Source organism: Nicotiana tabacum, chromosome 23, assembly GCF_000715075.1.
Source record: "Nicotiana tabacum cultivar K326 chromosome 23, ASM71507v2, whole genome shotgun sequence".
Lineage (NCBI taxonomy): Eukaryota > Viridiplantae > Streptophyta > Magnoliopsida > Solanales > Solanaceae > Nicotiana > Nicotiana tabacum.
Window position 1 is genome coordinate 99,177,575 of NC_134102.1, and position 13,784 is coordinate 99,191,358.

Below are 13,784 nucleotides of genomic sequence, written 5' to 3' on the forward strand. Positions count from 1 at the left end.
GCACAATACCATCAATTGAAATAAATGACCGCCACGACGTGGCTATCTCCAACCTTTCCCAAATAGTGCTTCACTCAGTGACTATTGACTCAGAATACCTCATTATTTTTGTTCTTCAAGTCTAATGCTCCAAAAGATGTCACACTCACAATTTTAAAAGGACCACTCCATTTAGATTTTAGCTTCCCGGGAAATATCCTCAACAACAATACAAGATCGTCTACTTGAACTCTTTGTTCCAAATATATTTTTCATGAAGATATTTCATCTTTTCTTTATACAAGGATGAACTTGCATAAGCATGGTACCAGAACTCATCCAATTCATTCAAATGTGCAACCCTCAAGTTAGCGGCTACATCCCAATAAAGATTCAACTTCTTTAGAGCCCACATGGCCTTGTGCTCTAGTTCCACCAGAAGATGACAAGCTTTTCTGAATACCAAACGGTATGGCGACATTCCGATAGGTATTTTGTAAGCCGTCCAATAAGCCCATAGTGCATCATCAAGGTTCTTGGACCAGTCCGTCTGATTAGCATTCACCATTTTTGATAAAATACTCTTTATCTCCCATTTGGAGATGTTTACTTGACCGCTAGCTTGTGGATGATAGGGAGTCGTGACGTTATGAGTAACACCATACTTGCTAATTAAAGTGTCAAAAGTCTTGTTGCAAAAATGTGAACCCCATCACTTATAATTGCCCGCGGAGTACCAAACCTTGTAAAAATATTCTTCTTCAAAAACGCTACCACACTTCTCGCCTCATTGTTGGGTAGAGCAACGGCCTCAACCCATTTGGATACATAATCCACTGCGACCAAAATGTAGTGTTTCCACAAGAACTCACAAAAGTACCTATGAAATCAATACCCCACACATCAAAAATATTAATCTCTAAAATGATAGTGAGAGGCATTTCATTTTTCTTTGAGATTCCACCGGCCCGTTGACATTCATCACATATTTTCACTAGCTTACTAGCATCCTTATAAAGAGTGGGCTAATAGAAACCACAACTTAGCACTTTGGACACTGTTATTGCTCGACCATGATAACCACCATATGATGAAGAATGACAAGCCCTAAGAATTTAACCTTGCTCTTCTACCAGTACACATCTTCTAATCACCCTATTTTTACAAATCCAAAAAACATATGGTTTATTTCAATAATAATCTTGACAATCCCATTTGAGCTTCTTCCTTTGGTTTGAAGAGAACTCATTTGGGATGATTCCATACACAAGGAAATTTTCTAGATCCGCGAATCATAGCACATCTTTCATTGAAATAGCCAAGAGTTGCTCATAGGGGAAGGAGTCATTGATTTTAAGGCCATCATGTGGCCTCCCCTCCTCCTCCAAACGAGACAAGTGGTCTGCCACAAGGTTTTTACTCCCTTTTCTATCTTGGATGTCAACATCAAACTCTTGCAACAAAATCAACCATCTCATCAACTGAGCTTTGGAGTCCTTCTTGCTCATAAGATAACGAAGCACTGCATGATCCGTGTGGACAATGACCTTTGCACCCATCAAGTACGGGCAGACCTTCTAAATTGCAAACACAATGGCAAGGAGCTCTTTCTCCGTAACGGTGTAGTTGACTTGGGCATTATTCATGGTCTTACCAGCATAGTAGATGGGATGAAAAATCTTGTTGGTACATTGCCCCAAAACAACTCCAACTGCTACGTCACTTGCATCACATATGAGTTCAAATGGGACATTCTAATTTGGAGCGGTGATGATGGGAGTAGTTGTCAACTTGAACTTCAATAATTCAAAAGCTCTTATACAATCATCATTGAATTTGTACTTAGCATATTTCTCAAGAATCTTGCACAACGGATTCACCACCTTAGAGAAATCTTTGATGAAGCGCCGGTAGAAACTCGCATGCCCTAAGAAACTCCGCACACCCTTTACCGAAGTTGGAGGTGGAAGTTGAGAAATCACCTCAATCTTTTCCTTGTCAACTTCAATTCCATTCTTTGAGCTTTTGTGGCCAGGGACAATGCCTTCCTCGACGATGATATTACACTTCTCCAATTGAGCACCAAATTTGTTTCTTCACATCTTGCTAACACTTTATCCAAATTTGCAAGACAATCATAGAAAAGAATCTCCAACCACCGAGAAGTCATTCATGAAAACTTCAAGGTATTCCTCCACCTTGTCCATGAAAATAGCCATCATACACCTTTGAAAAGTTGCAGGTGCATTGCACAAACCAAATGACATCCGCTTGAAGGAAAATGTACCATAGGGACATGTAAAGGTTGTTTTATCTTGATCGTCCAGAGCAATAAGAATTTGGTTGTAGCACAAATACCCATCAAGAAAGCAATAGAAAGCACGGCCGGCCAATCTATCAATCATTTGATCTAAGAAAGGAAGTGAAAAATGATCCTTCCTTGTGACTTTGTTGAGCTTGCGATAGTCCATACACACCCTCTATCTGGTCACCATTCTTGTAGGAATCAACTCATTCTTGTCATTGGTGACCACCATCATGCCCCCCTTCTTTGGGACACATTGAACCGGAGAAGTCCACGAACTATCGGAGATGAGGTAGACAACCCCGACATCCAACACCTTGATAATATCCATCTTGATAACTTCTTGCATAGCCTCATTGGGTCTCCTTTGATGTTCAATAGATAGTTTGTTGCCTTCCTCCAAGTTGATCTTATGAATGCAAAATGCGGGGTTTATCCCCCGAATATCTGCCAAAGTCCACCCAATAGCCTTCTTCCTCTTTTGTAGCACCGCCAAAGTGGAGTCTACCTGCACGTTAGTCAAACAAGAGGAAAGAATAACCGGTAAAGAAGAACAAGGACCAAGAAATTCATTCCGAAGATGTGGAGGCAATGGCTTTAACTCCAAGGTAGGAGACTCTTCAATAGAAGTCTTTGTAGGAGGATTGTCCTATTTTCAAGATCCAAGGACAATTTTCGGGGTGCATAGTTGTACGAACCCATTCCTTGCAAAGAGTTCACACATTCCATGAAGCCATCCATCTCGTCATCATCAAAGTTGAGAAAAATGACCTCCAACATATCACCCATATTGATCATAGTACTTGTATCATCAACAATAAAATCGGTCACCAAATCCATAAAAGAGCACACCTCATTGCTATCCGGTTTCCGTATTGACTTACACATATAGAAAACTACTTTTTTATCACTAACCCGGAATGTAAGTTCTTCGGCTTCAACATCACAAAGAACCTTACCTATAGCAAGGAAAGGTCTCCCAAGAATAATTGGAATCTCATAGTCAACTTCACAATCTAAAATGACAAAATTCGCCGGAAGAATGAATTTATCAACACGAACTAAGACATCTTCAATCACTCCCAAAAGTTTCTTCATAGTACGATCGTCCATTTGCAATATCATAGATGTGGGTCTTGGTTGCCCAATTCCCAAGGTCTTGAAAATCGAATAGGGCATCAAATTGATACTTGCCTCAAGATCACAAAGAGCTTTTGCAAACTCGGCACTTCCAATTGTACAAGAAATCATGAAAGCACCGGGATCTTCCAACTTAGGAGCCATAGAGTGCAAAATTACACTCACTTGATGAGTGACTTTGATGGTTTCAAAATTCATTGACCGCTTCTTTGTCACGAGGTCCTTCATAAACTTTGCATAGCCGGACATTTGTTCCAAAGCTTCAACTAATGGCACATTGATTGAGAGACTTTTCATCATTTGAATGAACTTCTTGCATTGATTCTCACCATTTTACTTGGCAAGTATTTGAGGGTATGGAGGTGGAGTCTTAGGTAATGGTGCCTTATCCTTTTGCACTACCGGCTCCGGTTTATCAATAATGTGATCCCTAGGCGGGTTTACCTCCTCTTGAGTCTCTTCCACAGTATCATCAATTGCAATCCGAACTTCATCATTTGATTGCACCACATTGTTCGGGACCTCTTCTTCTTGTACCACTTGCTCATCATCCACAAGTTGCCTTTGACTTGAGGTGGGTGCATTCTCATCTCTTCCACTTCTTGTAGTAACGGACATGGCATGCCCCGTGTTATTTTCACCCTTTGGGTTTACTACCGTGTCACTTGGTAGTGCCCCCTTAGGATAATAATTTAGAGGTTGAGAGATTTTCTCCATTTGCACTTCTAAGTTGCGGATCGATGTGTTGTGTGAGGCAAGTTGGGCATCCGCATCGACATTTTTTCCATCATTTGATTGAACATATTCTCAATACATCCCATATTATTGTTTGAAGAACTTGGATCATGGGAAGGATAAGGTGGCTGGTTGCTCGGTTGTTGATACATCGGGGGGCCTTTGAAAACCCGACCCTCGGTTGCCTTGATTATTGTTCCATCCTCCTTGATTGTTACCCCCTTCCCCTCCCTATTTTCCTTAATTATTGTCACTCCAGTTTCCTTGATAGTTTTTGTTATGCCAATTCCCTTGATTGTTGCCACCACTCCAATTTCCTTAGTTGTTAGAATTCCAATTGCCTTGATTGTTTTGAGGTCGCTATTATCGTTGGTTTGGTCCTTGGAAATTGTTTCTTTGCCCTTGAAAGTTGTTCGCGTATTGCACCTCCTCTTCTTGTTCATTATAAGAATCACTTTGATCAAAACCAATATCTTTTTGCATATAATTCTCCACTCGATTTTGCACTTGTGGACTCTTGGTCCTTCTTTTATTTAGCATCATTTTCACCCCCTCCATGGCATTGACTTGATTAGGATTTTGCACTTGTTGAAGTTGAGCCTTTTCTAGTTGATTCATGGTGATAGTCAATTCAGCAATGGCTTGCCCATGGTCATGCAACTCTTTGTGAAGGTAGATCACGTTCGGATCACCTTGTGGAACATTAGCCCGGGATTGCCACGCCGATGATGTTTTCGCCATTTCATCCAAAATCTCACATGCATCCGCATACGGCGTAGTCATAAAGTTACCACCATAAAGTTGATTCACTACACATTAGTTTGTTGTGTTAATCCCACGATAGAAGGTTTGTTGAATTATGTTTTCTGTCATATCGTTGTTGGGACATTTCTTGACCATTGTTCTATACCGCTACCAAATCTCGTGTAGTGGTTCATTCGGCTCTTGCTTGAATGCCAAAATATCATCTCAAAGTGTAGACATGTGCCCTGGAGAGAAGTACTTAGATATAAATGTTTCCGCCAAATCATACCACGTGTGAAGGAATGGTTCGGAAAACGTTCTAACCAATCTAAAGCTTTCCCCCATATAGAGAAGTGAAAAGGCCTTAGCCTCAATGCATCCTCGGAGATATTTGTTTGTTTACTCCCCCAACAAGTGTCCACAAACCCCTTCAAATATTTGTACGTATTTTGATTTGGAGAACCAGTGAAGAAACCTTGTTGCTCAAGCAAAGTGAGCATTACATTGGTGATTTGAATGTTGCCTACCCTAATACGGGGAGGGACTATTCACTGGCATATCCTTCATTGGGTAACACCCGGTGTGGAGCCGCTCATGGTGGAGATGGGGGTGGAGCGGGGACATTGTCAAGAGGTACTCGGCCTCTTCTATTGGCTTGAGGTTCAAGAGGAACCTCATCAACTTGGTCATCCTCAACGTCCACATCCTCCAAAGGCAAATTTCCGTGCTCATTGTTCGCCATGATTGTACCTACGATTTCTCAAACAAGTTAGTAACACAAAAAGAAAAGACGATATTCCAAAAATACACCCAAATATATAGCTAACATCATTTTAAATCCCCGACAACGGTGCCAAAATTTGATCACGTCCACAACACAACTCAATAAGAGATATGACACAGTCATATGCAATAATAATTACCCAACTAGGAGTCGAGGTCAAATCCACTGGGAGTTATGATGCGAGTTAGGAGTACATATTTGAAGCAAGCAAATGGGTTATCAAGATTACACTTCCACAACACAATTTTGTTTTCTACTTCTATTGTTAATCTAATGGTTGTAATATAAAGGAAATAAACTAGAGATAAATGTTTTTATGGTTTTTCCAATTGGGTAAAAGGCCTAGGGTTGTGACCATAACCTAGGTGTTTGCCTAATGGGGTAAAGACGTTAATGACTGTTTTGTTGATTGGGGTGTATTATAGCTCACAACTCTACCATACCTACTCATAACCTCTCGCTTAGAGAGTGATTTTGCCCAATTTGGATTTCTCAAGACCAAATGGGTATCAACCAAAACAGTTGATAAAAGCTTAAGTCAGGTTATTACAATCTCTAGGTTGAACCCTTTAATTGGGTTAATGAATCTCACAATTGACCACATTCCTTGTTAGATAAGTTATCCTAGACTAGGTCCCTCTTTCTCAACTCTGAATCAAGCCAGAATTTATACTTTGAGAACTTTGCATATAACTTCATCTCCCTCAAGGTCTGGAGCATAATCTTCAAATGCTGCTCATGATCTTCTCAATTGCGGTAGTATACCAAGATGCTGTCAATAAACACAATGACGAATGAATCAAGATAACGCTGGAATACACTATTCATCAAGTGCATCAATGTTGTTGGGGCATTGGTCAGCCCGAAAGACATCACAAGGAACTCGTCATGACCATACCGAGTCCTAAAGGCAGTCTTCAGAATGTCCAGATCCCGAATCTTCAACTGATGATAAATTGACCGCAAATCAATCTTGAAGAACACTCTGGCACCCTGCAGCTAATCAAATAGGTCATCAATGTGTGGCAATGGATACATGTTCTTCACCATAACCTTGTTCAACTGGCGATAATCAATACACATGCGCATAGACTCATCCTTCTTCTTCACAAACAAGACCGGAGCACCCCACGGCGATACACTAGGCCGAATGAATCCCTTATCTAGCAACTCCTATAACTGCTCCTTTAACTCCTTCAGATCTGCTGGGAATATATCTGGAAAGTCCCTCACTACCAGAACTGACTCAATGGTAGGAGTATCAACACCAACATCCCGCACAAAGGCTAGATAAACATTAAACCCTTTCTCAACCATCCGTTGAGCCTTCAGAAATGATATAACCCTGCAAGGAACATAATCTAATGCACCCCTCCACTCTAACTGTGGTAAACCTGGCATAACCAGCATCACAGTGTTGGCGTGACAATCATGAATAGCATGATGGGGCGACAACCAGTCCATGCCCAAGATAACATCAAAGTCTACCATACCAAGTAGCAATAGATCAACTCTGATCTCAAAACCACCAATAACAACTAGACATGACCGGTACACACTGTCCATAATAATAGAATCTCTCACAGGTATAGACATAAATAGGAGCTCAACGAATCATGGGTTATACCCAAATATGGAGAAAAATAAGATGATACATAGGAATAATTGAAGCCTTGATCAAATAAGAATTATGCATCTCTATGACAGACCGGAAAAATACATGTGATGACTGAGTCTGAAGAAACTGCCTCTATCCTAGTAGGAAAAGCATAATATTAGCTCGGCCTCCCCCTCTGGGGCAATATCTACCTACCTAACCTCCACCTCTAGCTGGCTGAGCGGGTGGAGCGACAACTGAGGTAGCAATCATGGCCTGAGAAGTCTGCAGACCCGACTGAATCCATGGAGCCTGAGTAGCCTGGGATGGTGCACCCCTACTGAATCTGGGGTAATCTCTGACCATGTAATGGGTATCACCACACTTAAAACAAGCTCTCAGAAGACACAGCGGCTGGGACTGGCTCAGGCTTGGTCGGCTGGACTAACCGCTGAAGGCATCCCGTGTAGGAGGTGCACTAGAAAGTGGTTGAGCAAAGTGCGCAACCTGGGACCTCGATACAACCGGAGCACCACTAGTAGTTGGAAGTGCTGAATGAACTGGGCGGCTCACATAGCCCCTACCATGACGGGCTGAAGCTGCAGCGTGACCACCACTAAGTCCCCCAGTGCCACGGGGCCTCTTGGCCTCCCTATCCTCTCTATCACGGTCTCGCATACCCTCCAACCTCCGTTAAATCTCAACCACCTATTGATATGAAGTGTTTCTAACTCCCTGGCCATGTCATATCTAATATTCTGGTTGAGCCCCTCGATAAATCGATGGACTTGCTCCCTGACTGCCGCAACCAAGGCTGGTACATGCCTGAACAAATCACTGAATCAGACAATATACTTCGACACTAATATGGTACCCTGGCGCAACCGCTAAAACTCTGCGTGCCAAGCATCCCCAAGGGTCTTAGAAACATACTCTCTCAAATAGAACTCTGAAAACCGATCCCATGTGAGTGAAGTTGCCTCGGCTGGGCTACCCACCTCGTACGCCCGCCGCCACTGATATGTCGCTTCCTTCAGCTAGAACGTAGTAAAGAAAACCCCTATTGTCTCCACAATGCCCATAGTGCAGAGAATACGATGACACTCCTCAAGAAAACCATGTGCGTCCTCTGAAGCCAAACTACTGAAAGTAGGAGGGTGGTACTTCTTGAACCTCTCGAGCCTAAGCTCCTCCTCTTCATATGCTGATTCCATAACCACGGTCTGAACTAGAGCAACAAGTTGTACCGGTATGACCTCTGGGACCCGATAGACCTGGACCCGTTGCTCTGGGGTACGGGCCGCAGGAGTCTATGCTCCTCCCTCAATCTGAGATGTGGTTGGTACAAGTGGGATCAACCCTGCCTACGCTAAGGTGATAAACATGCTCATGAATTGTGCGAGGGTCTCATGAAGTGTTGGGGTGGAAATAGGCGCCTCGGGTGTCTGACCCCCGACTTGAGCTATTGGTGGCTCCTCTGTCGCAACTCGGGCAGGTTCTCTGGCTGCACCCCGTGCCCATCCTCGGCCTCTGCCCCGACCCCAGTCTCTTGCGGATCTAGCAGGGGGCATAAGTGTCTGATCGTAGGATCCTGCGGTGTGTGTCCTCACCATCTGTGAGAGAATATAAAGTCAAAGATTTAGTTTTCGAAATCAACTAATTTGCACTATAAGGAATCAAAGAAGTTAAGTTTTCCTAACAGTTCCGTAGACTCTCGAAGATAAGTACAGACGTCTTCATACCGATTCGCAAGACTCTACTAAACTTGCTTATGACTCTAACACCTATGAACCTAGAGCTCTGATACCAACTTGTCATGACACAAAATTCCCTCCGAAGGATGTCGTGATGGCACCTAGTCTCTACGACTAGGTAAGCCTAACAAATAGCAACCATTGAACAGATATGTAAGTGTAAGATACTGAAAGCGTCTAAATAATAGATAAAAATCGTCTGTAAATAGGATCCCACAATTTCACACCCCAAAACCGGTGGAACTGAGTCATAAGCTCTATCAAATTCTACTAGAGTGCTACTACATCCATGTCCGAAATGGAAATACAACAGTACTGAAAATAAGGGAAGGTGACTCTGAGGCATACGAATGCTGAGCACGCATACCTTGAAGTCTCCGGTAAAAGCAGCTAGCAAGACTCTCTATCTACCAGCACGAGCAGACGTACTTGGATCTGTACAAAAATATGTGCAGAAGCATAGTATGATTACACCATAACGGTACCTAGCAAGTATCAAGCCTAACCTCAGTGGAGTAGTGACGAGGTCAGGTCAAGACACATGCTAAGATATGAAATAGACAGTATAAAATGAAATACGGATATAAAATGGGAAGTAAGAAAACAACTAATACAGAACAAGATGATAGCATGTTCTAAAACCAGGAAAATCAACAGTAGAAATAGCATGAAAGAAACAACTAAAGTGATACAAAGATCATGTACGGACTACAACTACTAGAATGATAATGAGTAGAGGAACAAGAAATATTCCTTCCACAACACTTTGCAACATGAAATAACAGCAAGAAACACAACGAGGTACAACCTCGTGTATAATGAAATCAAACAACGGTATCGCCTCGTATAATCAAGAATAACAACTTAGGTACCGCCTCGTATTCACATTTCTCAATTTCAATCACAATCCTTCCTTATGCCGCCGCGTGAGCCTTACATTTGAAAATAGGTTTTGAAAATAGTTTTACCGAAATAACTACACGCACTTTAGCCCACCTTATGACATCATGTGGCTGCACGTAGTTCTCCTACAAGCAACACGCACATAATTCCCACCTTATACCGCCGCATGCACATCAACCCAAGCCTTATACCGCCGCATGCGCATCAACATCGAATCACAAAAATAACATCGCACCACAAATTCCCACATATCATAACATGCCAACAAAAACAATAGCAATATTTCCACAACAATAGCCCATGGCTCCAACACAACGTATACGAGAAGAATATCAACAACAATAATTGATGGAAAACGCTCAATAGGACAAACATTTCAACAATAACCAACATCGCCTCAACGTATTAAATACTTCCACAACCTCAACATCAAATAACTCAACAATGTGAAAAACAACATGTAACCAAAATATTAGATAAGACTAACTCGCAATAAAGGAAGCAATCTTCAACCATGAGTATCAAATAACGGAAGTCGACAAATAAAAGGGCAACATGAATAATTAATTCAACAATAATAATTAATAATGAGGAGATAACATGTGGCAATAAATGGGCAATAGATTCAATAAATTCATTGGAGAAATTTATCAAGTAAGATGTAGGGCAAATACTAAATAATTCAACTAATGCATTTAAGGATAGTCTAACACAATTAAGGATGATTTAACTATGAGAGTATAGAACATAATATAGCATTTCAATGAAAGCATGAAAATAGTCTCAGTAGCCTAAACCGGTCAAATACTACGTATAACCTATGCACCCACTAGTCACCTTGCGTACACAGATTTTACTTAGCACAATTAAATTAAACAATACCAATCCTAAGGGATAGTTTCCACCACACGAAGTTAGGCAAGATACTTACCTCAATTGGGCCAATTCAATACTCAGAAATAGCTTTTCCCTTACAATGCGCCACCACACGGGTCAAATCTAACCAAAATCGACTCAATAATGTCAAACAATGCTAGGGAATTCAATTGTAATAGATAAAATTAAGGTTTAGACACTTTTCCCAAAAAGTCATTAAAAGTCAACCCGAGGCCCACCCAGTCAAAATTAAGGTTTTGATTCACGTGATTTTGATTTTAAAATCTAAGATAAGTTGATAGAATATGATTAGAAATAGATTAGGATCACTTACTGTAAGTGAACATCCCCTCTCCAAGTCGTCTCCTACTGAGTCTAGGTTCAAAAATGAGAGAATAAACTCAAAAATCTCGTCTCCCAACTATTTGATCAGTTGCAGATGTCGCAACTGCGAACAATGCCTTGCAATTGCGGCACTGAAAGCTTGAGGGCTTCGTCGCAAATGCGAAGGTTGGATTTTGCGATCACTGTTGCCCTCGCAATTGCGACACAATCATTGCAATTGCGATCCTAGCCCATCCCAAAAGACTTCGCAAATGCGAAAACTGGGTTCGCAAATGCGAACCCAGCATGCTTGGCCTGACTTCGCAAATGCGAACAAAAAGGTCGCAAATGCGAGATCAGAGGCCTGAGGAAAATTAGCAACTCTAACATTTTCAACAACACTCCGCTAAGCGTCCGAAACTCACCCGAGCCCTCGGGGCTCCAAACCAAATCTTCACGTAAGTCTAAAGACATCATACAAACTCGCTCGCGCGATTAAAACACAAAAATAACATCTAAAACTACGAATTGAACTCCAAAACGCATGAATTTTAAAGAGAATTTTAAGAACTTCTAAAAATACAACTACGCGCCTGATTTCTATCAATTCAACTTCGAATGACGCCAAATTTTGCAGACAAGTTCTAAATGCCATAACATACCTATTCCAAGTCCCAAAATTAAATTTCGAGTTCGATAGCTAAAAGTCAACCTACGGTGAAACTTTTCAACTTTAAATTGCCAAATTTTGGCAAAATCAACGAAAATCAACCTACGGACTTCCAAAATCAATTCTGGGCATATGCCCAAGTCCGAAATCACGATACGAAGCTATCAGAGTCATAAAAATATAGTTCCGGGGTGGTTTTTACAAAAGTCAAAGTTTGGTCAACATTTTCATAAAAGCTTCTAAGTCTAGAATCAAGGGTCCAAACCAACCCGAAAGCCTTCCGGAACAAAACTAATCAACCTCGCAAGTCATAAAAGCATAAACTCACATATGTGAAGCAATAAAAGGGGTAACGGGGTGCAATTACACAAAATGACTGATCATATCATTACATCAAATTTCCATATATAAACCGTCGTGTACACACTTTCACGTAGTTCAAATAGTCCAAACAAACCAATACCTATAGGGTACTTCCTCCACACAACGTTAGGCAAGATACTTACCTCAAAAGCCCTCAATCAATTCTCAAAAATAGTTTTTCCTTTACAATTCACCTTCGTTCGGCAAAATTCACCTTTATAATAACATCAAATAATGCAAGAGAAATGAATTCCAATAATTAAAGCTACGATCTTTACCTAATTGCTCAAAAGTCAATAAAAGTCAACCCGAAACTTGTCCGGTCAAAGCCCGGGTCTAATGGTAGATTCTGATTACCCATGACCCCACGAGTTCATATATGTGATTAGTTCCAAATCCGAGTCCAAAACGACTCTCAAAACCCAATTATTATTTTTTCCAAAAACTTGACAAAGTTTCACTTTGATTCACATGATTTTGATGATAAAATCTAAGATATATTGATGGAATATGATTAGAAATAGATTAGAATCACTTACCCAAAGTTTGTAGATGAAATCCCTCTTTAAAATTGCCTCTTACCGAGTCTAGGGTTCCAAAATATGAAAATGAGACCAAAATTTCCGACCCTCAGCTTTTTGTCCAGTCGCAGGTGTCGTAATTGTCCCTCACACCCCTGAGTGCAGTCGCAAATGCGATATTTTGTTTGTAATTGTGAACCAGTTACTTCGCAAAAGCGATCAGGATGATCGCAAATACGAATCAAGCTTACCTAGTCCCCCATCGCAAATGCAAACTCTAGGTTCGCAAATGCAAACCTAGTAGACTACATCCTATTATCGCAATTGCGATCCAAAAGTCACAAATGTGAGACCTGAGATATCTGTGAAAAAACGAGTAGAATTCAAACTCTATCAACACTCTGCAACGCGTCCGAAACTCACTAACATCAAAACAAGTCTAAAAATGTAACAAGAACTCGCTCGTGCGATCAAATCATCAAAATAACATCCGAAAACTATGAATCGGACCTAAAACACATGAATTCAACATGAAACTCAAGAACTTCTAAAAACACAACCGCGTGTTCGATTCCTATCAAATCAACTCGGAATGACACCAAACTTTGCGGACAAGTTCCAGATGACAAAACAGACTTACTCCAAGTTCCGAAACAGTGTTTTAAAAGACGTTTTAGGGGTGAACCCTGGGGCGAGGCGCATCAAAAATGCCCAGGGGCGATGGTGTGGGGCGAAAGTCTCAAAAGGCGTACACCCAGCAATTTGGGGCGTATGCTCGGGCATTCAACGCGTATGCCCGGGCGTTTGAGGTGAGTTTTTTTAGTGAGGCGTAAGCCCCAGAGATTTTTTCAAATTAAAACAAAATTTGTTAAATAAGTCCTTCATATAATACCCAAATTTTCAAAATTCAGCTTGGTAATTACTCAAAAGTTTTAAAAAATGAACTGAAATATATTAAATTTAAAAGTCAAGACCTTTTTTATTGATTGAAGCCTCAATTCATGATCTTTTCCAATTCTTTATCTTGTCTTTTAGTCTGTTAATATCTCCCAAAAGCAACGAATATTTAATTTATTTTTTACAAATACA